The following is a 23,534-nucleotide window of genomic DNA, read 5'->3' as shown; positions in this document are numbered from 1 at the left end:
GGTGCATCATGAAGAGGCCAACAGTGAGGAGGCATCCTCCAGTGAAGACGATGATGTGCACCAGACAAAGCGGGAGCGCAGGAAGTTCCAACAGAAGTCCAAGGGCCAACCGGAATGTGCTGGCTGCGGAGGCAACCATTCCCGTGCCAAGTGTCGATTCAGAGACGCCATCTGTAGGAGGTGTTCCAGAAGGGGCCACATCGCTAAGGTCTGTCGATCGGCTCCGTCTGACACCCCCCCTTCATCGACTCGCAAGTCCAAGTCTTCACTCCAGTCTGCCAAGGAAAGTTGTTTCGCTCTCACCAACTGCCGCTGCCCGTCTGGAACCACGATTGGCCAAACCGACTTGCCTACGCGACGCAAGCTGAACGTCACGGTGCTCATTGAAGGAGCTCCATGTGACATGGAGATCGACACCGGGTCTGCCCTGTCCATCGTGTCATGGAGCACCATCAAAAGACTGGTACCCAGAGTGTCCAAAAGGCAACTCGACTCTCACCGCGTACACCTGAGAGACTACCAGGGAAACGACATTCCCGTGGTAGGCGTTGGCCGGTTCCGGATCGCCTTCAAGGATTTTTCGGGCCTGCTCCGGTTGGTGGTGGTCGAAGGTCAGCGGCCAAGCCTCCTAGGGCTAGACTGGTTTGATGCCCTCGGCCTGGAAGTCACCGGCATCAACTGCATCTCTAACGCAGAGACTGAGGGTCTGGTCAAAGACTTTGCCGAGGTTTTTGACGGCACCTTGGGCCAATATACAGGTACGCCCATCTCCTTTAGCCTGGATCCAGCCCGGTCTGCAACAGCAACCTTATGAGGTCCTCCAAGGGTCTTCTGCTGGTTCCCTCACTGAGAGAATTGAAGTTAGGTTGAACCAGGAGGAGGGCCTTCTCGGTAGTGGCACCCTCCCTGTGGAAAGCCCTCCCTTCAGATGTCAAGGAGATAACGAATTGCACAACGTTTAGAAGACATTTGAAGGCAGCCCTGTATTGGGAGGTTCTTAATGCTTGATGTTTTTACAGTGGTACCTTGGGTTACATACGGTTCAGGTTACATACGCTTCAGGTTACAGACTCCGCTAACCCAGAAATAGTACCTCGGGTTAAGAACTTTGCTTCAGGATGAGAACAGAAATCGTGCTCCGGCGACGTGGCGGCAGCGGGAGGCCCTATTAGCTAAAGTTGTGCTTCAGATTAAGAACAGTTTCAGGTTAAGAACAGACCTCCAGAACAAATTAAATACTTAACCCGAGATACCACTGTATTATATTTTTAGATATGCTATGAGCTGCCCAGAGTGGCTGGGGAAACCCAGCCAGATGGGTGGAGAATAATAATAATAATAATAATAATAATAATAATAATAATAATACTGCTTATTTTTACCTGATGGCACAATCATCTACAATTAAAATAGTAGATTGCCATCTATGTAAAGAATTCCTCAGCTTTAAGAAATTTTTGGTGTCCCTGCCCATGTGAACATGAGCTGATCAGCTTTCTTCTTCTTGAAGGTCTAAAAAATTCATGTTAAGTTTTTCCCCGGTCCGTTGCGGTGACGGGAACAGTGTGTTCATCAAACATGTGCTTTTGCATACAGATTTTTTCCCTTCCCCTGCCAGTTCTCCCTTGGGGTGATTTGGCACCACATTAAAAAGCGAGGTAGGTTTTGCAGATTCTTTCTTGGCTTTTGTGAATTCTGGAGCCGCTGCAGCTTCTCAAGAACAGCAGAGGAAACCTCCTGATATGTTGGCCGGGGGGCTGGAATATAATGCATGTCCTCATCTTGAAGAGAGAGGGATCGAAGCACAAACATGGGTATGCTGTGGTGTCAAGATTGGAACACCCATGCTGCCGGAAACCTCATAGCCAAAAGCTGAATGCTGGTGGAAAGGTTGTTTTGATGAAAGGAGTTCGTTGGCACCATAAGGTCATGTGCTGGCTCCTGCCACCAAATGCTAGGCAAGGGAGATAGAAGGGGCACATGGTGCAAGAGAAAGTAGACAAGAAGTCTGCAGTGTGAAATTGTCTAATCCCAGTTGGCTTAGACTCTGGTTCCTATGAGGAGGAGATTGCCCTTTCTACTGCTGATAGCTTCAGGAGCAAAGAATCTCCACTCCTCTTTCTCTGAATTGCTTTCTGTGAGCTTGTCCCTGCGTGAATGTGGTCGAGACAAAAGCAATTAAATAATAATAATAATAATTATTATTATTATTTATTATTTATACCCTGCCCATCTGGCTGAGTTTCCCCAGCCACTCTGGGCGGCTTCCAATCAAGTGTTAAAAACAATACAGCATTAAATATTAAAAACTTCCCTGAACAGGGCTGCCTTCAGATGTCTTTTAAAGAGAAGATAGCTGCTTATTTCCTTCATATCTGAAGGGAGGGCGTTCCACAGGGCGGGCGCCACTACCGAGAAGGCCCTCTGCCTGGTTCCCTGTAACCTCACTTCTTGCAATGAGGGAACCGCCAGAAGGCCCTCGGCGCTGGATCTCAGTGTCTCGGCTGAACAATGGTGGAGATTCCACCGCCAAAGGAGGCTTTGCAGCCTCTTGGAGAATTCAGGGCGAGAGCAGTATGCAGTATCTGCTGGGAACTGGCCTAAGAGCAAACAGGAATTATTAAATGTGTTCCTCTACCTGTCGCTGTTTGTGCTGAAGTTCAGTCAGTCTGTTCAAACACGTTGCATTGAACCATAGCCTATCACAATCTAAACTAAAACAGGAATGAATGCAACCAAAGTCATTATAAAAAAAGCGACTTAGTAAAATCTGGGAGTTGACCCAAAATGACCAAACCCAGCTCAGCCAGTAATTTACCTAGTCTTGAGTTTTCATCATACCAGTTCCTAATTTTAAGATTATTGGATTATTGGCCATAATGAAAAATAAAAATAAAAATGAACAATGTAAACACTCCGGCGTCTTCAGTGATATCTTGTGTGTCTACCTTGTGAAATTTGACTAGTTCTTTTGAAATGTGACTGCTCTTCTTGGTATCTTAACATCCTTAAAAGGCAGAATGTTCTGCTTGCGACACATATTTGCAAGATTAACGTATCGGCAAGATGCATCTCTGTAATGACTTGTGTCAGTGATTAATTAAATAGATAATGGGGGGGGGGATTCTTAGCCACCTCTCAACCCCAGTGGCGAGGGGGCATTCTGGCTGCAGTTCTTTCGAGAGCTGTAAGAATGCATCAACTGGAACATAGCAAGAGAGTTCCTTTCTTCAACAGAACTTGCCAGTAAGTAACCCTCTGGGCCTGTTCCATATTCTTAAAAATAATAATAAGGGGAATGTCCTTCATGGTTTTTTAAAGGGACGCAGGTGGCGCTGTGGGTAAAAGCCTCAGCGCCTAGGGCTTGCCGATCGAAAGGTCGGCGGTTCGAATCCCCGCGGCGGGGTGCGCTCCCGTTGCTCGGTCCCAGCGCCTGCCAACCTAGCAGTTCGAAAGCACCCCCAGGTGCAAGTAGATAAATAGGGACCGCTTTCTAGCGGGAAGGTAAACGGCGTTTCCGTGTGCGGCTCTGGCTCGCCAGAGCAGCGATGTCACGCTGGCCACGTGACCCGGAAGTGTCTCCGGACAGCGCTGGCCCCCGGCCTCTTGAGTGAGATGGGCGCACAACCCCAGAGTCTGGCAAGACTGGCCCGTATGGGCAGGGGTACCTTTACCTTTACCTTCATGGTTTTAATAGATGCATAGTCATTCTGCATAAACATTTGTACATCATTTGAACTTCTCAGCTAAGACAAGACCTCTCTGGGGGAAGAGTTCTCAGCAGCCAATTGTTTCAATGCCAGGAACAGCTGAGAAACCATCATTCTAGATGCCATAATTTAGCCGGACAATGCTGTCTCATCCCCCTACCTTTTTGTCCACTAATTACCAATTTGGCCAGTGTGGCATTTGCCCATTCCTTGTGATTATGTTTGTACAGGGGGCTGGGAATGGTTAATGTAGATTGACCAGTGAGAAAGCTCAGAGGCGGAACCTACCTGGTTTTGAGGCTCAGCCCAGCCCAGGGGCTTTGCCATGGAGAGATAGGAGAGTCAGAGTCGGACAGAGCGAGTAAAAGACGAATAGAGCGGTTGTGACAGGGTGAGAGACAGGGATGGAACTGAGAGAGAACAGTGTGACAGTGTGAGATAGTGCCACATCTAGTTAAGGGCACGCATTTGAGAAACCGTTCTGAACACATTTAAAACTTGTTTGTTTTTCAATAAACTTTAATCTTCGTTGTTGACTTTACAACCTGACAGAGACTCAGTATTTCACCAGAAGAAACCTGGTTGGTGGCAGCGGAAGAATAAAGCAGTGGTGTAAAGGTCAATAGTCCATGAAATGACCAGGGGCTCTGTATGAACGCCACAGCCAGTGGCGGCAGCTAAACTGGTGACTGGGAGTGGCCGTTGAGACCATTTAACACCTGTCTTAAAAGACCTACACTGGCTCCCGGTACGTTTCTGAGCACAATTCAAAGTGTTGGTGCTGACCTTTAAAACCCTAAACGGCCTCGGTCTAGTATATCTGAAGGAGCGTCTCCACCACCATCGTTCAGCCCGGACAATGAGGTCCAGCGCCGAGGGCCTTCTGGCGGTTCCCTCACTGCGAGAGGCCAAGTTACAGGGAACCAGGCAGAGGGCCTTCTCGGTAGTGGCACCCGCCCTGTGGAACGCCCTCCCATCAGATGTCTAAGAGAAAAATAACTACCAGACTTCTAGAAGACATCTGAAGGCAGCCTTGTTTAGGGAAGATTTTAATGGTTAATAAAAAGGTAAAGGTAAAGGTACCCCTGCCCGTATGGGCCAGTTGTGTCCAACTCTAGGGTTGTGCGCCCATCTCACTTAAGAGGCCGGGGGCCAGCGCTGTCCGGAGACACTTCCGGGTCACGTGGCCAGCATGACAAAGCTGCATCTGGCGAGCCAGCGCAGCACACGGAAACACTGTTTACCTTCCCGCTAGTAAGCGGTCCCTATTTATCTACTTGCACCCGGGGGTGCTTTCGAACTGCTAGGTTGGCAGGCGCTGGGACCGAGCAGCAGGAGCGCACCCCGCCGCGGGGATTCGAACCGCCGACCTGACGATCGGCAAGTCCTAGGCGCTGAGGTTTTACCCACAGCGCCACCCGCGTCACTTAATGGTTAATAGGTTATTGTATTTTAATATTCTGTCGGAAGCCACCCAGAGTGGCTGGGGAAACCCAGCCAGATGGGTGGGGTATAAAAGGTAAAGGTACCCCTGCCCGTTCGGGCCAGTCTTGACAGACTCTAGGGTTGTGCGCCCATCTCACTCAAGAGGCCGGGGGCCAGCACTGTCCGGAGACACTTCCGGGTCACGTGGCCAGCGTGACATCACTGCTCTGGCGAGCCAGAGCCGCACACGGAAACGCCGTTTACCTTCCCGCCAGTAAGCGGTCCCTATTTATCTACTTGCACCCGGGGGTGCTTTCGAACTGCTAGGTTGGCAGGCGCTGGGACCAAGCAAGGGGAGCGCACCCCGCCGCGGGGATTCGAACTGCCGACCTTTCGATCGGCAAGCCCTAGGCGCTGAGGCTTTTACTCACAGCGCCACCCGCGTCCCTGGGTGGGGTATAAATAATAGTAATTATTATTATTATTATTATTATTATTATTATTATTATTATTACCAATGAGGCAAGGTGAGGCGACCGCATCAGGTGGCAAGGATCCACAGGGCCAGCAGATCTGTCCTGCAAGGAATGCATCGCCTGCTGCTGCAGTGGCAGCAATGGTTTGGGCTTCTTCTTTGGAGGCTGGATCGGCTGCCTCCTTGACTTCAGCCCCCCAATGCCACCTCTACAGTGGTCTCTCAAAAGAAGTAAATTGCAGGAGCTGATCTCCTGCACCCACCCAGCATGATTCAGAGTGAGCCCCTTGCTCCCTGCACCATGGCAGCCTTTGAATCCCACATCAACTGTCGGGTAAGGTCGATTTGATTCCTCCTCTTGTTGCCGACGCAGATCTTCACCCTTCTTCCCTGGCAGGGGGGCGGGGAGTTATTTTGTGGTTTTCCTCAGGTGGCCAAATATCCTGGGCCAGCGTGGATCAAAGGCATAGCAACATAAGAACATTTCACACACAGTAACTTAACTGCAACTAGCTGCTGTCATGCTCTTGTATGTCTCACGTGGTGTGGTGTAGACCAGGGGTCAGCAAACTTTTTCAGCAGGTGGCCAGTCCACCGTCCCTCAGACGGAATTCCTATGCCCCACAAATAACCCAGAGATGCATTTTAAATAAAAGCACACATTCTACTCATGTAAAAACACCAGGCAGGCTCCACAAATAACCCAGAGGTGCATTTTAAATAAAAGGACACATTCTACTCATGTAAAAGCATGCTGATTCGTGGGCTGGATTGAGAAGGCGATTGGGCTGGATCCGGCCCCTGGGCCTTAGTTTGCCTAGCCATGGTGTAGACCAGCGGTTCTCAACCTGTGGGTCCCCAGAGGTTGTTGGACTACAACTTCCATCATCCCTGAGCTCTGGCCTTGCTAGCTAGGGGTGATGGGAGTTGTAGTTCAACAACATCTGGGGACCCACAGGTTGAGAAAGGCTGGTGTAGACAGAATGGACTAACTCGAAAAAATGTGATATCCAATCATGAGTGTAGGCAGGGGGCAACCCCCCCATAAAGAAAATAAAAATATTTAACTAAATGACCAACTGCATTGCAGACAACAGTTTTGCCCCCCTCAACATAATGCCTGTTCCCTCCCCCAAAAAATCCCATACGTCCAATATGGAGATGTTCCAGATGTACCTTCCTTTTGGTGAATTGCACAGCAGCAGAAGGGGTCACTTCCCTGTCCCAACTACCGAACGATTGTTTAATTAATATCATATAACAGTGATCCTCCCCTGAAAACCATTTGACACCCACCTCAGAAACTTCACAATGCTGGATCTAGACACATCGAAGAAGTGTTTCCGGAAAATGCGTTGTAAAATGGAAAGAAGAAGAAGTCCTAGCAAAGGAAGAATGGATACAAAAACTTATGGAATATGCAGAAATGGTGAAACTTGCCGGAATAAAAAGGTCAAGACAACAAACTTTTTATAAAGGAAAGGAAATGGTTTATTGAATATTTATGAATAAGTTGCAAACAGATAAGAACATTGGCAGGATTATTGTAATAACCTGCATTTTCATAAGAGTGTATATTTAAAGTACAGTCGTACCTTGGTTCTCAAACGCCGCAAACCCAGGAGTGAGTGTTCTGGTTTGTGAACATTCTTTGGAACCCGAACGTCTGAAGCGGCTTCTATGGATTCCGATTGAGTGCAGGAAGCTCCTGCAGCCAATTGGAAGTCACACCTTTGTTTTTGAACGTTTTCGGAAGTCGAACAGGCTTCTGGAACAGATTCCGTTCGAGAACCAAGGTACGACTGTAGATGAACAGATGAGCAAATTTAAGTTAATTTGGATATGCAGAAGATATTAAAAATAAATTTAAGGAACCGCAGAAAGAGGAGGAAGTCAAGCTTTGAAATGTTAAAATGATTGTAAAACTAGTGACATTTCTAAATCTTAAAAGCATAAATAAAAAAGGGAATTGCGTTGTAAACTTTGAATGAGAAATTGCACTGGCAAAAATGGAACTCCGCAGCACCATCTGGTGTCACAGTGTTGTAATGCACATATAGCAAGTGCCTTTTCTTTACCCATCTGACTTCTTTCTAGAGAGCTCAGTTGGTTAGAGCATGGGGCTGATAATGCCAAGGCTCCAGGTTTGTTCGACTGCATCTTCCTGCATTGCAGATGAAATAAAAAATTGAAGGACACACACACACACACATATACATATATATAAATGTTCATAAATGTACCAACCAAGCACGTACATAAACATATAAACAACATGTCTGAAGCAGCACAGTAAAAGAGTCCTGAAACCATTTTGACTCCCAAACTGACCAAATGTTTTATCTGCAAGGAGGGGTGTGTGTGAGGAAACCTTCCCATTGTCTCAGGAATTGGGAAATCACCATCTCAAAGGAATGGCCAGACTACCAGGAAAGACAATCAGATAAGGCATTCTCAGATAACCTGGCAGGCAGGAAAAATGACAACATTCAAATTTCTGTTGTACACCACCTTTTCTGTGATGTAGGTATGATGTATGGAGGGGTGGTCTTGAGCTCCAGGGCAGGGAATTTAAAATGTCTATATAAGGGCAGGCACACCTTGATTCTGGGTCCTCCTCCTTCTCCTGCGTGTGAGGGGAGCACCCTGTTGCTACAGTTCAATAAAGATCAGGCTTACCAGCTGCTTTGCTTCTCAATATTCTCTGGTTGGCCTCTGATCTTTTCTCCTACTGATGGAAACCTACAAAGGACTCTATAAGGGCTCTTGTGTCCCCCATAAAGGAATAAGGGCAAATTTCTGTTTATTACACAGGGGGTTGGACTAGATGAGCCTCCAGGTCCCTTCCAACTTTACAATTCTCTTATTCTCAACTTTAGGCCAGAGGAAAAAGTAGATGGGTGGGGTATAAATAAATTATTATTATTATTATTATTATTATTATTATTATTATTATTTAATAATACCAATTTGATTCCCTCCCCGCTTTCTTCTTCCTTTCTCCTCCTGTGATGAGGCTGCATTTTAACATTTTACTGTTTCAATATTTTAATGTTGTATTTTAATCTTGTTTTTAAGTTGTATTCATTCAGCTTGTTTTTATTATTGCTTGTTAGCAAGGCCTGAGCCCGGCCTTGGCTGGGGAGGGCGGGGTATAAATAAAAATTATTATTATTATTATTATTATTATTATTATATAGACAACAAGCCCTAAGCACTGCAACCTTCCTTCCTAGCGGTGTGGCTCCACCACCACCACCCCTTTCTAGACCCTTTTCTGACCCTTTCCCACAACCCTACAAAATCCGCTTCCTAGCCTCCCATGGCGTCTTTCCCGCAAGGGCGCTGCCTCTCTGCCCCTCGCAACATGGCGGCCGGCTGCCAGCTCGGCGGCGCGGCGCGATGATGTCATTGGCCAGGGCTCCGCTAGGAGCCGGAGGTAGAGAGAGAGAGAGAGAGGCATGGGCTTCAAAGGGCCGCCCTGCAGATCGGAGCCGGCAGCGGCGGCGGGTGAGTCTTGGGCGGATAACAGCAATGCGAGAGGGCGGGGGAAGTAAGAGAAAGGCTGGAGCCCAGCGCTGGGGTCCCGCTCGGTAACGTGCGAAGAAATGAAGAGGCGGCAGTGGAGCCTCTGAGCATGTACAGAGTGCGAACGCGTATTCCCCGCCACCCGCTCTTCCTTCAGCCAGAAACACCACGTCAAATATTTATTCGCGTGTTTATTGCACTTGTAGCCCAGCTTTTTCTCGGTGTACATACCGCCCGCCCCCAAACGTTCTTAGAAGTTGAAGGGACCACCAGGGTCATCTAGCCCAACCCCCTTTCGCCCCGTCGCTCGAACCCATGACTCAGATCCATAGTCTCGTGCTCTACGGACTGAGCTACCCACCCCCTCCAGATTGAATCCCCACTACAACCCTGTGAGGTAGGTTAGGCCGAGAGGCGAGGCAGTCAGTGGCTGGGCCAAGGTCACCTCAGGGAACTTCCTGGCCCAGTAGTGGGGATTTGAACCCGGCTCTCTCCCAGGGTCCTAGCCCGACACTGTAACCCTGAGGCCCTTATATCTTGCGCCAAAAGGGGGAGAGGTTTTGAGCCCTGGCCCCTCTCCATTTGGGAATTTTTAAAACCCCAGGCAGGCAGCCACAGGGGTTTGAGGGAAGGCATGGACGAGCCGTGGCTTGGGCAGAAATGGGTGGGTGGGCAGGGGCATTGCCTGGCATGAAGCCGCAGAGAGAAAGGCTGGGAGTAGGGGTTGTGCTGCAGACATTCAGGCACTGGGATGGAGACTGCCGTGTACCTGGAATCCTGCTTCGTTTTTGCCACCCTCGTTTGTGGCAACAGAGCAGAGCCACCCATGAGAAACTTTGGCCCTGGGGTCAAAACCTTCCCCAGGCCCGGGTCATGCCAATGGAGCGTTGCTAAGAGATCGAGACCCGCTCTGGGTGAGGCTAAGGCCCACCGGCCCCTTCCACCACCTGGCTTGGCCGCTGCCCGGGTGGACCAGGTGCTGCCTGGAGCACAAAGGTGGCACATGCCCTTCTGGAGCTATCAGGTGGGCGCAGCTGAAGGCAAAGAAGGTGTGCCAGGAAAGACTGTGCCAAAGAGTCAATAAGACTCCTGCTGGGCTGGGGGGTCTGATGGCAGAGAGCGGGGCTGGCTGACTGTCCAGATGAGGGCCAGGACAGCTGCTGCCTTCACCCCCCATTAAGTGACCCAGGGAGGGGTCCAGCTGACCAATCCCAGCCTGCTGGTGGTCCTGCCCAGTTGGGTTGGAGCCATCCAATGAGGGCAGGGGGTGTTCAGTGGGGCCCTGCACAGGGGCCAATATTTCAAGCAGGCCGCATTGCCTGGCAACCTGGACCCCTTCCAGCAACACGTGCCCAGCCTAGGCTCAAGGTCATCTGTTTATCATCAGATGGGCACGAATGGGCTTTTGTTGGGGGCACAAAAGGGGCAGAGCGTGATGAAATCAGACTGTCCAAACAGGCCATGAGAGGGTGGTATGGGTGCAGTAAGCCAGTAATTTTTAAAACCCCAGCAAAACAGAAGCAGAGGAAGGAGGGAAGGTATGGAAGAGCCATTGCCTAGGCAGAAATGGGGGGGGGGGGGATTGCCTGGCATGAAGCCGCAGAGAGAAAGGCTGGACCCCCCAGCCAGGGAGTAGGAGTGATATAAATGCAGTAAGTAAGTAAATAAATACCCAGTGTCTTGTTTTCATTGGTAGGAAAATTAACGTGCGCTTGCAGGGGAGGCTGGTTAAGATTGACAACTCAAGGGGCTGGCGATTAAACTTTACCCTGAGGACACTGTGGATCCTCCCAGGCCATCCTGTTGTCAGTCTTGGAGGACTTGCCAAGCAAAAAAAAGCTTTCTCTTTAATCATGCCTTGGGCTCATTAACATTCTACGGCTTTTTAAATGTGTTTGCGGGATGGGGGAGGGGGTTACCGGTTGGTCTTTGTTTTGGTTCTTTTTTCTTAGGCATTTTGTGTTCTCGCTTTGTATTTTCATGTTGTGAACTGCCCTGTGATCTTCAGATAAAAGGTGATATAATAATAATAATAATAATAATAATAATAATAATAATAATAATAATAATAATACAGTGGTACCTCGGATTACATACGCTTCAGGTTACAGACTCCGCTAACCCAGAAATAGTGCTTCAGGTTAAGAACTTTGCTTCAGGATGAGAATAGAAATTGTGCTCTGGCGGCGTGGCGGCAGCAGGAGGCCCCATTAGCTAAAGTGGTGCTTCAGGTTAAGAACAGTTTCAGGTTAAGAACAGACCTCTGGAACGAATTAAGTACTTAACCCAAGGTACCACTGTAGTTATTTGTTGATGATCAGGGGGTATATTATTATTAATTAATTAAATTTCTATAACACCTTTCACCCAAGGATCCCAGGGCAGGGTGGGTATTTATATTTATATTTATTTATACAACTTTATTACAAGACAGAAAGGCAGGAACTGGGTACCTGTGCTGAATGAGGAGAACGTCCTTGCCCTAATAGTACCCAGGGGCTATGTGCACAAACTGTCCCCACACTTATCGAGGTTTCCTTCTGCGTGAATGAGATCTAGAAGGCTGCCTTGGGGAATCTTTTTCAGGGATTCCATTCCTCCTTCTGCATACTGTTGTGAAGTTGTTGTGGCGCTGGTTTTTTGGTTACCTGTTTAAGGTGTGTTAAACAGGTGCGTGATCATTATCTGACAGTTGTTTATTTCTAGGGTTGATCCGAAACATTTGTACAAATTGCGCTGGCATGCATTTGCTCGTTTTCCACAATTTGTTCCTCTTCCACAAGTCCCAGTGAGGGGCAGTGGCAATAAAGCCTTTTGGTGTTCAAGAGTTTACCAAGCATAGACTGCACACTTTGAAATGGGCTCTGCCATTATAAGGACAAAAGGTTGTTTTTCCTTTCTTTAAAGAAAGCTGAGATTTCTAGATTCCTTATTTCCATGCCTGACACTACATTTTATGATAGATGTTTACACTCCTGATTATAGAATTGTAGAACTGGAACGGACCCTAAGGGTCATCTAATCCAAATTCAGGACAGGGACCTGGGCAGCTCTCCAATTTAATGCAGCCCTCAGATTAAGGTCAAAAGCGCCTTGTGCACAATCAATTCCTGAGCATTATGTCTCTTCCCTTGCAGTCTTGCCAACTTTTGGACCTTTCCTCATTCACTGCCAGTTTGGGGTCCACCTACTAGTGCGGGCACCCCCAACCTGCGGCCCTCCAGATGTTTTGGCCTACAACTCCCATGATCCCTCGCTAACAGGAAGAGCGGTCAGGGATGATGGGAACTGTAGTCCAAAACATCTGGAGGGCCGAAGGTTGGGGATGCCTGTACTAGTGGTATGTACAGCCTTTGCAGGGAGTTGCCCAGGAGGGAATGCAGAAAATGTTGCCTACACCTCAATGAGGGGCAAATGGGGGTTCTTCTGCTTGGGAAGGGTAGCCCATCTAGGAGAAGGACAACTCTGACCCTAAACTTCTGCTGCTTTGTGGGATATCTTCAGGAAAAGAAAAGGAGTAAATCCCTAAACGGCCTCGGTCCAGTATACCTGAAGGAGTGTCTCCACCTCCATCATTCTGCCCAGACACAGAGGTCCAGCACCGAGGGCCTTCTGGCGGTTCCCTCGCTGTGAGAAGCCAAGTTCAGGGGAACCAGGCAGAGGGCCTTCTCGGTAGTGGCACCTGCCCTGTGGAACGCCCTCCCACCAGATGTTAAAGAGAAAAATAACTACCAAACTTTTAGAAGACATCTGAAGGCAGCCCTGTTTAGGGAAGCTTTTAATGTTTAATAGGTTATTGTATTTTAGTGCTTTGTTGGAAGCCGCCTAGAGTGGCTGGGGAAACCCAGCCAGAGAGGTGGGGTATAAATAATAAATTATTATTATTACTACAAAAAATCTGGAGTGGAGTCCCTAAGACAGTTGGGTGGCACCTTGTATGCCTCCTTCTGGCAACTCCTGCAGCCAGACTGGTACCAAATGCATTGCTCTGCTTTCCTTTGGACCGGGGGGGGGGGGGGCGGCAGTCTTGTCTGGGCAGCCCAAGACCTCCAGACACACTGCCCAGGCTTGCACCCCTTGGAGGTCACTTCAGTGCTTTTAACACAGCGATTTGGCTTCACCCCCAGAGGCACACTCCATTGTCTCTCGAGACAGACGGCTGCCACCTCCTACAAAAGTGGCCTCCCTCCTCCCCCATGTGAACTTTTTGCACGAAGTAACCTGGGGTGGAGATGATGCTTGTTGACAGGGATCTCCTGGGGCCTTCCTATCCCAGGAGCTTTTAAGATGTGGTGGCAACCTCCTAGCTCAGGCTTCCTCAAACTCGTCCCTCCAGCTGTTTTTGGCCTACAACTCCCATGATTCTTAGCTAGCAGGACCAGTGGTCAGGGATGATGGGAACTGTAGTCCCCAAACATCTAGAGGGCCGAGTTCGAGGAAGCCTGTCCTAGCTGACCTGCATTGTTGCCCAGCAGCTTTGACACTCAAAGGAGTGCGAGGGGGGGGGTCATTGCGGACTGTGCATCCTCTGGCCCCAATTCTCCCCTTGCCAGTGGGCCCCTTTGCAGGCTCAGAATTTCCAGGCCCCTTCATACATTACAAGAGCTAAGAGACGGACCTGAAAGAATAAACCAAAATCCATAAAGCTGGGGCCCTGAATCCTCTCTGTGCTTTGGGATTTTAAAAGCTGGCAAGTTGGCGTTGATTCCAGATCACTGGCTTGACCCGAAGGTTGGTGTTCTCAAGTTCCTCTGATCAGCAAGTGCCGTCTGATAAGCAGGAATTGGCGTCCACAGTGATTGGATTTCTTTGCCAGAGGGTATTTCGGATTCCTTCTGCTTTTGCACAGAAAGAAGAGAAAAAGAGCTTTATGACTTCATCCTGGTGTCATTGTACGGCTGTGCAAGGGAAATTCCTTTCTCTAGCCCAGGGGCCAAGACCCTCAGGCTTTGTGTCCAGTCCTGCGTTAGGGCTTTTTAGGCCACAGTCATCACCAGCCTTGCTTGGATGCTTTAGCCTGGCTGGAGTGTGTTCTTGTAACTGTGATTGTGCTTCTAGTTTCCTGTATGGAGAAGGGCAGGGCAGAGGCCAGTGTGATGTGCAGAGAAACCTCTGACTTTTGTATGGCTGGAATGCAGCTCTTGCTTCACTGGTGAGAGTTCCATCCAAAGTATTGCCTCAGGAGGGAAGGCAGCCCTTGGGCCGGAAAAAGTTCCCCCAATCCTCCTCACATTCAAAGTGCTGGTTTTGGCCTATAAAGCCTTAAATGGCTCAGGACTGCAATACCTCAAGGACCACCTCTTTCCATAGGAACCTACCCGGACCCTGAGATCATCTTCTGAGGCCCTCCTTTCTGTGCCTCCTCCACGAGAGGTCCAGAGGGTGGCAACATGAGAACAGGGCCTTCTCTGCAGTGGCTCCCCGTCTGTGGAATGCTCTCCTCAGGGAAGTTTGCCTGGCACCTTCATTATACACCTTTAGGCGCCAGGCAAAAATGTTCCTTTTTAATCAGGCCTTTGGTTGACCTGATCAACATCCTATGCTCTTTTAAAATGAGGCTCTTTTTTAGGGGGGTGTTATTGAGTTATTGTTTTTATTTTATATAGTGTGATCTTTTCTGTGAACCACCCTGAGACCTCCGGGTATAGGGCAGTATATAAATTCAATCAACAAACAAACAAACAAATCATTATACACCTTTAGGCGCCAGGCAAAAATGTTCCAGGTATAAGGCGTGGTGACCCACAGAAGCCGAGTGAAATTCCCTGGCAGGTGCGCATGAGGATGTTAGGACATGAGAGCTGCTGTTCTGGGCAAGAACTTACAGAACGAGTAACCCCGAGCTAAGCGCTTGTGAACTCACTCCACCTCTGCTTTGTTTTGCATGTTCGGCAGGCTGTGCGGGAGAGTCGACAAACTGGGTTCTTTGTCTTCCAACACACAGCATCTTTCATCTTCCAACACACAACCCAGCAGTAGCAGGGTTTGCTTGTTCCCGCTGGAGAGAGAGAGACGGGTGTGTTGGCTGCACTCCCAAACACACTTACTAGAGAGTAAGCGTCACTGAACACAGTGGGACTGACTTCTGAGTAAACATGCACTGTTGGCGATGTCCCTGAAGAGGCCAGGTTGACGCAGCCAGGAGTTCTCTGGAAGGATAACTTCCTGAATTGTGTCAACAGCCCCTGAGGCTCCCATTTCCTCATCTTCCTTCTTGCTCCCTGCCCTGCTTCAAGAGCATGGCGAGCCACTGGATGTTTGAGAAAACAAAGCCATGGCCATAGGGGTCCCTGTACATCTTTTGGCTTTTTGCTGTCTGGGTATGGGATTTGTGTGTGTGTGTCTCTCGCGGATGACTCTGGGGTTGCGGCGCTCATCTTGCTTTACTGGCCAAGGGAGCCGATGTTTGTCTGCAGACAGTTTTCCCCGGTCATGTGGCCAGCATGACTAAGCCGCTTCCGGCAAACCAGAGCAGCGCATGGAAACGCCGTTTACCTTCCCGCCGGAGCAGTACCTATTTATCTACTTGCACTTTGACGTGCTTTTGAACTGCTACTTTGGCAGGAGCAGGGACCGAGCAATGGGAACTCACCCCGTCGCGGGGATTCGAACCGCCGACCTTCCAATCGGCAAGCCCTAGGCTCAGTGGTTTATTGAAACATCCTTAAAATATCAATGACTTCCCTTCTTCGCTTTCCATTTTGTATACCATAAAACCCTGCATATTGTACATAAACCAAACCTTTCCATTTTGTCATCCATCCAAACTTATTTACACTGTTGAATTCATCTTCATGCTGCCAATGTTTTCAACGTTTTTGCAACCTTCCCCCCAATATATTCAATATACATTTTCCAATCTTAGGCTATGGGGTTCTAATCTGCAGTCAATCGCCGGGCAAAGAAAACAAAACAGCAAAGCTCGATTGTTCCTGGGTCTCCCTCTCAGTGGACTTTTGCCTTTAGCAGAACTGATTGGACGAGCTCCACCCTTGCCCATCCCAGATGAAAAGAGGATGACTGGATATAAATGGTTGTGTTTGGCTTCCTCCCAGGACCTCTTAGCTGTCTCTCTGCCTGGCCTTCTGCCAAGTCAGACATTAACACGCTCACTGCAATCCATCAGTCCTTTCTGGTTCCAGGCTTCCTATTGTTTGTGCCTACAGGGCAGCTGGTGTGTTTCCTCCATTGTTTTCCAAAATGGGTTTCCAGCGACTTGCCAGATGTGGGTCCTTCTGCCAGGGGTGTGTCCTGTGCCTGCCCCATTGAAGTGAGCAGGATTTGTAACGTTCTAAGCCACAGTAAGGCTCCGCAGCCTTTTAGTGTCCCCCCCAACTATTCCTTGAAGCAGTTTCCCTGAGTCTTTGGTTTATTCTTTATCTCTTAGCATGACTGTCCCCTGAACTGGAAGGAGAGGTAAGCGCTGCCAGTGGAGCTGCCTGTCCCCCCCCCCCCCCACTGGCTTTGTTTAATTTAATCCTGGTTATTTCTCACCAGGTTCCCCCATGCCCCATCCGGGCTTATTTTGTGTCCTGGCTAACTGTCAGACTTGGGTGCTGCTGAGAACCAAGTTGCTTCTCCCAGCCTTCTCCACATCATCACTTTCCCCTAGGGAGAGGGTGTAGGTGGGAATGGGTATATCGTTGTGTTGTCCCACCCGAATCTGAGTCTCTGATCGGGAGAAAAAGGAGGCTGCCTCCTGGCTAGAACTAAGAGATTTCAAAGGGCAGGCTTTCTTATTTCACTTCAAATTGAGTTCATTCACTGCTTCTCTATACTGACCACAGCCCATGTGTGGAAGTCTGCCACGATCTTGGGGAGGCAACTTCTCTTTTATTAATATATTTTTAAAATTAAATTTAGAATATTAATTTAAGCAACCTTAAAATATCAATGATTGCCCTTCTCTTTCCAGGGTTCATTTTGCATATCTTAAATCCCTGCATATTTTACTTAAACTATACCATTCAGTATTCCATTATTTTAGGAAGAACTTCCTGACAGTAAGAGCTGTTCGACAGTGGAATTTGCTGCCAAGGAGTGTGGTGGAGTCTCCTTCTTTGGAGGTCTTTAAGCAGAGGCTTGACAACCATATGTCAGGAGTGCTCTGATGGTGTTTCCTGCTTGGCAGGGGGTTGGACTCGATGGCCCTATGATTCTATGATTCTACCGTATATTTCCATGTATAAGACTTTTTGGGGGACTCCAAATAAAGAAAATGCACTATCCACGTATAAGACGACCCCTAATTTTTAACATCACAGTAATCCAAGTTTATGCACCAACTACTGGTGCTGAAGAAACTGAAATTGACCAATTCTATGAAGACTTACAACACCTTATAGAAGTGACACCAAAGAAGGATGTTCTTCTCATTATAGGGGATTGGAATGCTAAAGTAGGGAGGCAAGAGATAAAAGGAACAACTGGCAAGTTTGGCCTTGGAGATCAAAATGAAGCAGGGCAAAGGCTAATAGAGTTCTGTCAAGAGAACAAGCTGGTCATCACAAACACGCTTTTCCAACAACACAAGAGACGACTCTACACATGGACATCACCAGATGGGCAGCATCGAAATCAGATTGATTATATTCTCTGCAGCCAAAGATGGAGAAGCTCTATACAGTCAGCAAAAACAAGACCTGGAGCTGACTGTGGCTCAGATCATCAGCTTCTTATAGCAAAATTCAAGCTTAAACTGAAGAAAGTAGGAAAAACCACTGGGCCGGTAAGATACAATCTAAGTCAAATCCCTTATGAATACACAGTGGAAGTGAGGAACAGGTTTAAGGATTTAGATTTGGTGGACAGAGTGCCTGAAGAACTATGGATGGAGGCTCGTAACATTGTACAGGAGGCAGCAACGAAAACCATCCCAATGAAAAGGAAATGCAAGAAAGCAAAGTGGCTGTCCAACGAGGCCTTACAAATAGCGGAGGAGAGAAGGCAAGCAAAATGTGAGGGAGATAGTGAAAGATACAGGAAATTGAATGCAGATTTCCAAAGAATAGCAAGGAGAGACAAGAAGGCCTTCTTAAACGAGCAATGCAAACAAATAGAGGAAAACAACAGAATGGGAAGAACCAGAGATCTGTTCAAGAAAATTGGAGATATGAAAGGAACATTTCGTACAAAGATTACCATAATAAAGGACAAAAGTGGTAAGGACGTAACAGAAGCAGAAGACATCAAGAAGAGGTGGCAAGAATACACAGAAGAATTATACCAGAAAGATATGGATGTCTCGCACACCCCAGGTAGTGTGGTTGCTGACCTTGAGCCAGACATCCTGGAGAGTGAAGTCAAATGGGCCTTAGAAAGCACTGCAAATAACAAGGCCAGTGGAAGTGATGGTATTCCAGCTGAACTATTTAAAATTTTAAAAGATGATGCTGTTAAGGTGCTACACTCAATATGTAGTGGCCAGAAGATTGGAGAAGATCAGTCTACATCCCAATCCCAAAGAAGGGCAGTGCCAAAGAATGCTCCAACTACCGCACAATTGCACTCATCTCACACGCTAGCAAGGTTATGCTTAAAATTCTACAAGGAAGGCTCAAGCAGTATGTGGATCGAGAACTCCCAGAAGTGCAAGCTGGATTTAGAAGAGGCAGAGGAACCAGAGACCAAATTGCAAACATGCGCTGGATTATGGAGAAAGCTAGAGAGTTCCAGAAAGACGTCTACTTCTGCTTCATTGACTATGCAAAAGCCTTTGACTGTGTCGACCACAGCAAACTATGGCAAGTTCTTAAAGAAATGGGAGTGCCTGATCACCTCATCTGTCTCCTGAGAAATCTCTATGTGGGACAAGAAGCTACAGTTAGAACTGGATATGGAACAACTGATTGGTTCAAAATTGGGAAAGGAGTACGACAAGGCTGTATTTTGTCTCCCTGCTTATTTAATTTATATGCAGAATACATCATGCGAAAGGCTGGGCTGGATGAATCCCAAGATGGAATTAAGATTGCCGGAAGAAATATCAACAACCTCAGATATGCAGATGACACAACCTTGATGGCAGAAAGTGAGGAGGAATTAAAGAACCTTTTAATGAGGGTGAAAGAGGAGAGCGCAAAATATGGTCTGAAGCTCAACATCAAAAAAACGAAGATCATGGCCACTGGTCCCATCACCTCCTGGCAAATAGAAGGGGAAGAAATGGAGGCAGTGAGAGATTTTACTTTCTTGGGCTCCATGATCACTGCAGATGGTGACAGCAGCCACGAAATTAAAAGACGCCTCCTTCTTGGGAGAAGGGCAATGACAGGCCTAGACAGCATCTTGAGAAGTAGAGACGTCACCTTGCCAACAAAGGTCCGTATAGTTAAAGCCATGGTTTTCCCAGTAGTGATGTATGGAAGTGAGAGCTGGACCATAAAGAAGGCTGATCGCCGAAGAATTGATGCTTTTGAATTATGGTGCTGGAGAAGACTCTTGAGAGTCCCATGGACTGCAAGAAGATCAAACGCATCCATTCTTAAGGAAATCAGCCCTGAGTGCTCACTGGAAGGACAGATCGTGAAGCTGAGGCTCCAGTACTTTGGCCACCTCATGAGAAGAGAAGACTCCCTGGAGAAGACACTGATGCTGGGAAAGATGGAGGGCACAAGGAGAAGGGGGCGACAGAGGACGAGATGGCTGGATAGTGTTTTCGAGGTTACCAGCATGAGTCTGACCAAACTGCGGGAAGTAGTGGAGGACAGAGGTGCCTGGCGTGCTCTGGTCCATGGGGTCACGAAGAGTCGGACACGACTAAACGACTAAACAACAACAACAACAATTTTAAACTTCAAAAAATTTAGGAACAAATATAGTCTTATACACAGAAAAATACGGTACATCCATCCAAACTTGTTTACACTGTTGAATTTATCTTAATGCTGCCAACGTTTTCAAGTGTACACAATTCCCCCCCCCCATATATGCAATAAACATTTTCCAGTCTTCTTTAAATGTATGTTCTTCTTGTTCTCTTATTCTATATGTTAGGTCAGCAAGCTGTGCATATTCCATCAGTTTACGTTGCCATTTTTCTTTAGTTGGGACCTTGCTCGTTTTCCATTTTTGGGCTAACGAAACACGGGCCGCAGTAGTGGCATACATACATAAACAACCTTTTTTGACACCTGGGAATAGGGAGACAACCTCTCTGCATTCGTTACCATAGGTGTGTGTCCTCTGGCCAGAAAGAACTTATTGCATCCTGTTTTACACCACGTTTTTGCCCATTGTCTGTTTAATCCTGCAATATTACTTTATACTACCAGTCAGCAGTAACTGGGTGGTGCCTCAGTCCTCAGCATTGTATAAGCCCCCACTGTTTTCAGTATGGCTTCCCCCTAGCCAAGCGTTCATAGGCTTGCAGTCTAAATAGCAGTGGCCACATCCATGCTGAGTTAGATTTGTGTTGCTTTTACTGTGTGGGTGGGGGGTCATCGAGAATTCTGAAAAAATGAGCTGCTGCCTCTTGTCTGGCCCTCCGTGCCTGCGCTGAGCAAGTCCCAACAAACACGTGAGGGCAAGTTTGAGGAGTCCTCATCCCTTAATGGTTCTTCTTCCTAGAATATGAATGTGGGTGGTTCCTGCACTACAATAGTAATTGTCTCCCACTTGGTGACGTGGTCTATGGAAGCTGCATATTCATGCTTTGAGCTTCCGGCAGAAGCTGGGCTCTGTACGAAACCCCTGTTTAGCACTGCCAGCTGAGGATGTTGTTTTCCTGTTGCCTCATCTGAGCAATGTGGTTTAACCCTTGGCTAGTCCCGTGCCTTTCTGCTGCCTGAGGCTAGCACAGCTACACTCCTTAGAGCGTCTGTCCACCTCCTCTGTCTCTTTCCGAGGCTGGCCCCAGAGGAGAAAAGAGGTTTATGTCTGTCTTGGAGCAGGAGCAGTTTGCCGATGCTGCAATCCCTGGGCATGAAGCAACTGTGCCTTGGGCTCTCGCTATTGTGAAACATGCCAGAAGGAGAACATGACCCTGCTCTTGCACCGGGAAGCCGGCTAAAGACACAGTGTGTGACTTCTGCTGGCTGGCCTGTTGATCAGGGAAGAGGAGCAAGAATGGACCATTCCTGAAATTTCAGCTTTAATTCAAAATCTGCTGGGGGGTGGGCAAGTTCCCCACAAGTTGTGGTCAGGGGAACTGCCTGAGGAGGTTCTCTTGTAGGCTGGCTGCCTTGTTGAATACCAGCATTTGTTGTTTGTTTGCCTCCACGTCACAGGACAGGTAAGTGCTTTGTGTGTGTGCGCGCATGTGCGCATCATGTTCCCCCAGAGTGGGAGAGCAGGGTTCTTGTGTGACTGCTGAGGAAGGCACACTCAGTGACTATTGATCTCCAGATTCCTGTGGGTCAGTAGGCACATGGTGTTGGCTCCCACTGTGCAGCGCTCGCCACCTTGTCTTGTCTTTGTGGCTCTGGGCATTGTCTTATGTGGAGTCGTCTTCTTCTTTGGCAATCACTTGTAGCCAAGTAAGTTTGCCTTCCATGAACACAGTCTTAATAGTGAGTCCGTAAGTGACTGTGGAGGCCAATTCTGGATCCACACATCCTTCCACAGTGGGGACATAGGTTTCCGGGCAGGAGTTGATCACAGTGAGAGTTTGCCAAGCATGCCTTCCTCTTAGCACGTTTCTCTCTTTCGTCCTGAGTTCGAGCATCTTCAAAGCCCATGACACCTTTGGTAAAGTCTGTTTTCCAATTGGAGTGCTCGCAGGCCAGTTGTCAGTGTCTATAATACATGTTTTTTAGCTTTGCCTTGAGAGAGTCTTTAAACCTCTTTTGTTGACCATTACCCTTTCCATTTTTAAGTACAGAATAGAGTAGTTGCTTTGGAAGACGATATACGTATATACGTGGCCGCTGGTGTTACCTGAGCATCCAGGTGCAGGAGAACTCTGCAAATGGCAAATCCTCACCTTCATTGAGAAGGGCATTAATACATTTGGAAGGGATTAGGTATCTGAAGAAGTGTGCATGCACACGAATGCTCATACCAATAACAAACTTAGTTGGTCTCTAAGGTGCTACTGGAAGGAATTTTTTTATTAGGTTTCATCTTGTTCATCTTCGTCTGGTCCAAACCTACCACCAACTAGTTCAGAATTTCTCCTGCCTCTTGGAGTTCAGAAGTTGGAAGCAAGAGAGTGGGTGCCCAGTGTCAATCGTATGCATCGTTTTTGGGGGGATGGGAGTTGCCTTTCCAGCCACATCTGGAGGTCTGTAGGGTCCCAGAATTGAAAGTAGACCGAAGCGGGAACACTGGCATTCCTGATGCCATGAGTTGCCACCCGACATCAGCCCCAGCCAGCATGGCCAATGGCTAGGGATGGTAGAGCTTCAAGCTTGCTGGTACTTCATCCCTGACGTAGGGATTGAAAAGCACAGGAGCCAAGATGAAATCTTCCGGCTCCCTCTAACCCAGCAGCTATGGAGCAGAGCAGCAGCCTTTTGGCATCAGCTTCTGGAATCTACACGCTGGGTACCTTCGGAGCCACTTCAGAATGGTAGACCCCAGCCCCATAGCTGAGATCATTGGGATCAAAAGCCACCAAGAGGTCCAGGAGTATCCTGCCTTTCGTGTATTATTGGCACATGGCCTGTTTTGTCATTGCATGTACTGGTTGTTGTTGTCAGATCTAATACAGGGATTTACTTTAATCATTTTGAGTGGGAAGTTTTTATTTATACTTTTCAATTTTATACAATTTAATTAGTTTTACAATCAATTTAACATTTCAAAGTTTGACTTCCTTTCCCCTCTTTCTGCACTTCCTTAAATTAATTTTTGAAATGACTTCTGCATATCCAAATTCATTGAATTTGCTCATTTATTCATCCACTTTAAATATATACTCTTATAAAACTGCAGGTTGTTACAATAATCCTGCCAATGTTCTTATCTGTTTACAATTTATCTGTAAATATTCAATAAACCATTTCCATTCCTTAATAAAAAGCTTGTTCTCTTGATTTCTTATTGTTCCAGTAAGTTTCATCATTTCCACATATTGCCTAAGTTTCTGTATCCATTCTTCCTTTACTGGGACTTCTGCTTCTTTCCACTTCGGGGCAAGTAGCATTCTTGCTGCTGTAGTAGTGTACGTAAATAAATTTCTGTACAATTTAGGTAGTTTTGTCTATAAAAATACCAAAAGAAAGACTTCTGGGGTGTTTTTAAAAAAATAAAAATAAAACCTATCCTTTTCAATTCATTGTATATCATTTCCCAGGAAATGGGAAATTGAGTGGCAAGGACTCTGTTTGGTCATGTTGCTAGTGTGAAAGGAATGAGATGCTGGTGACAATTGAAATTTTAAAAATGTGAAATGGGGTTTCAGCTTTGAGAGGCCTCTCTTCCCAGTTCTTCCTCCTCAGTAGCCTCAGAATGGG

General features: G+C 47.5%; 1 protein-coding gene across 5 annotated transcripts in view; it reads left to right on the top strand.

The window, feature by feature from the left end:
- Positions 1 to 9,036: 9,036 nt before the first annotated feature.
- PNPLA6 (patatin like domain 6, lysophospholipase) overlaps positions 9,037 to 23,534 on the top strand; it is a 73,706-nt gene continuing 59,208 nt past the window's right edge. For 4 of the 5 annotated variants that reach the window (XM_028711666.2, XM_028711664.2, XM_028711665.2 and 1 more), the window contains exon 1: positions 9,037 to 9,120. The gene's annotated coding sequence lies outside the window, so the exon portion shown is untranslated. Of the gene's footprint in view, positions 9,121 to 21,320; positions 21,371 to 23,534 lie in introns of those variants that run through there. The other variant, XM_028711662.2, reaches the window with a different exon arrangement.

This window comes from Podarcis muralis, chromosome 17 (assembly GCF_964188315.1).
Source record: "Podarcis muralis chromosome 17, rPodMur119.hap1.1, whole genome shotgun sequence".
NCBI classification, from domain to species: domain Eukaryota; kingdom Metazoa; phylum Chordata; class Lepidosauria; order Squamata; family Lacertidae; genus Podarcis; species Podarcis muralis.
The sequence above is the reverse complement of the archived record's forward strand: the minus strand, read 5'-3'. Positions and strand labels throughout refer to the sequence as shown.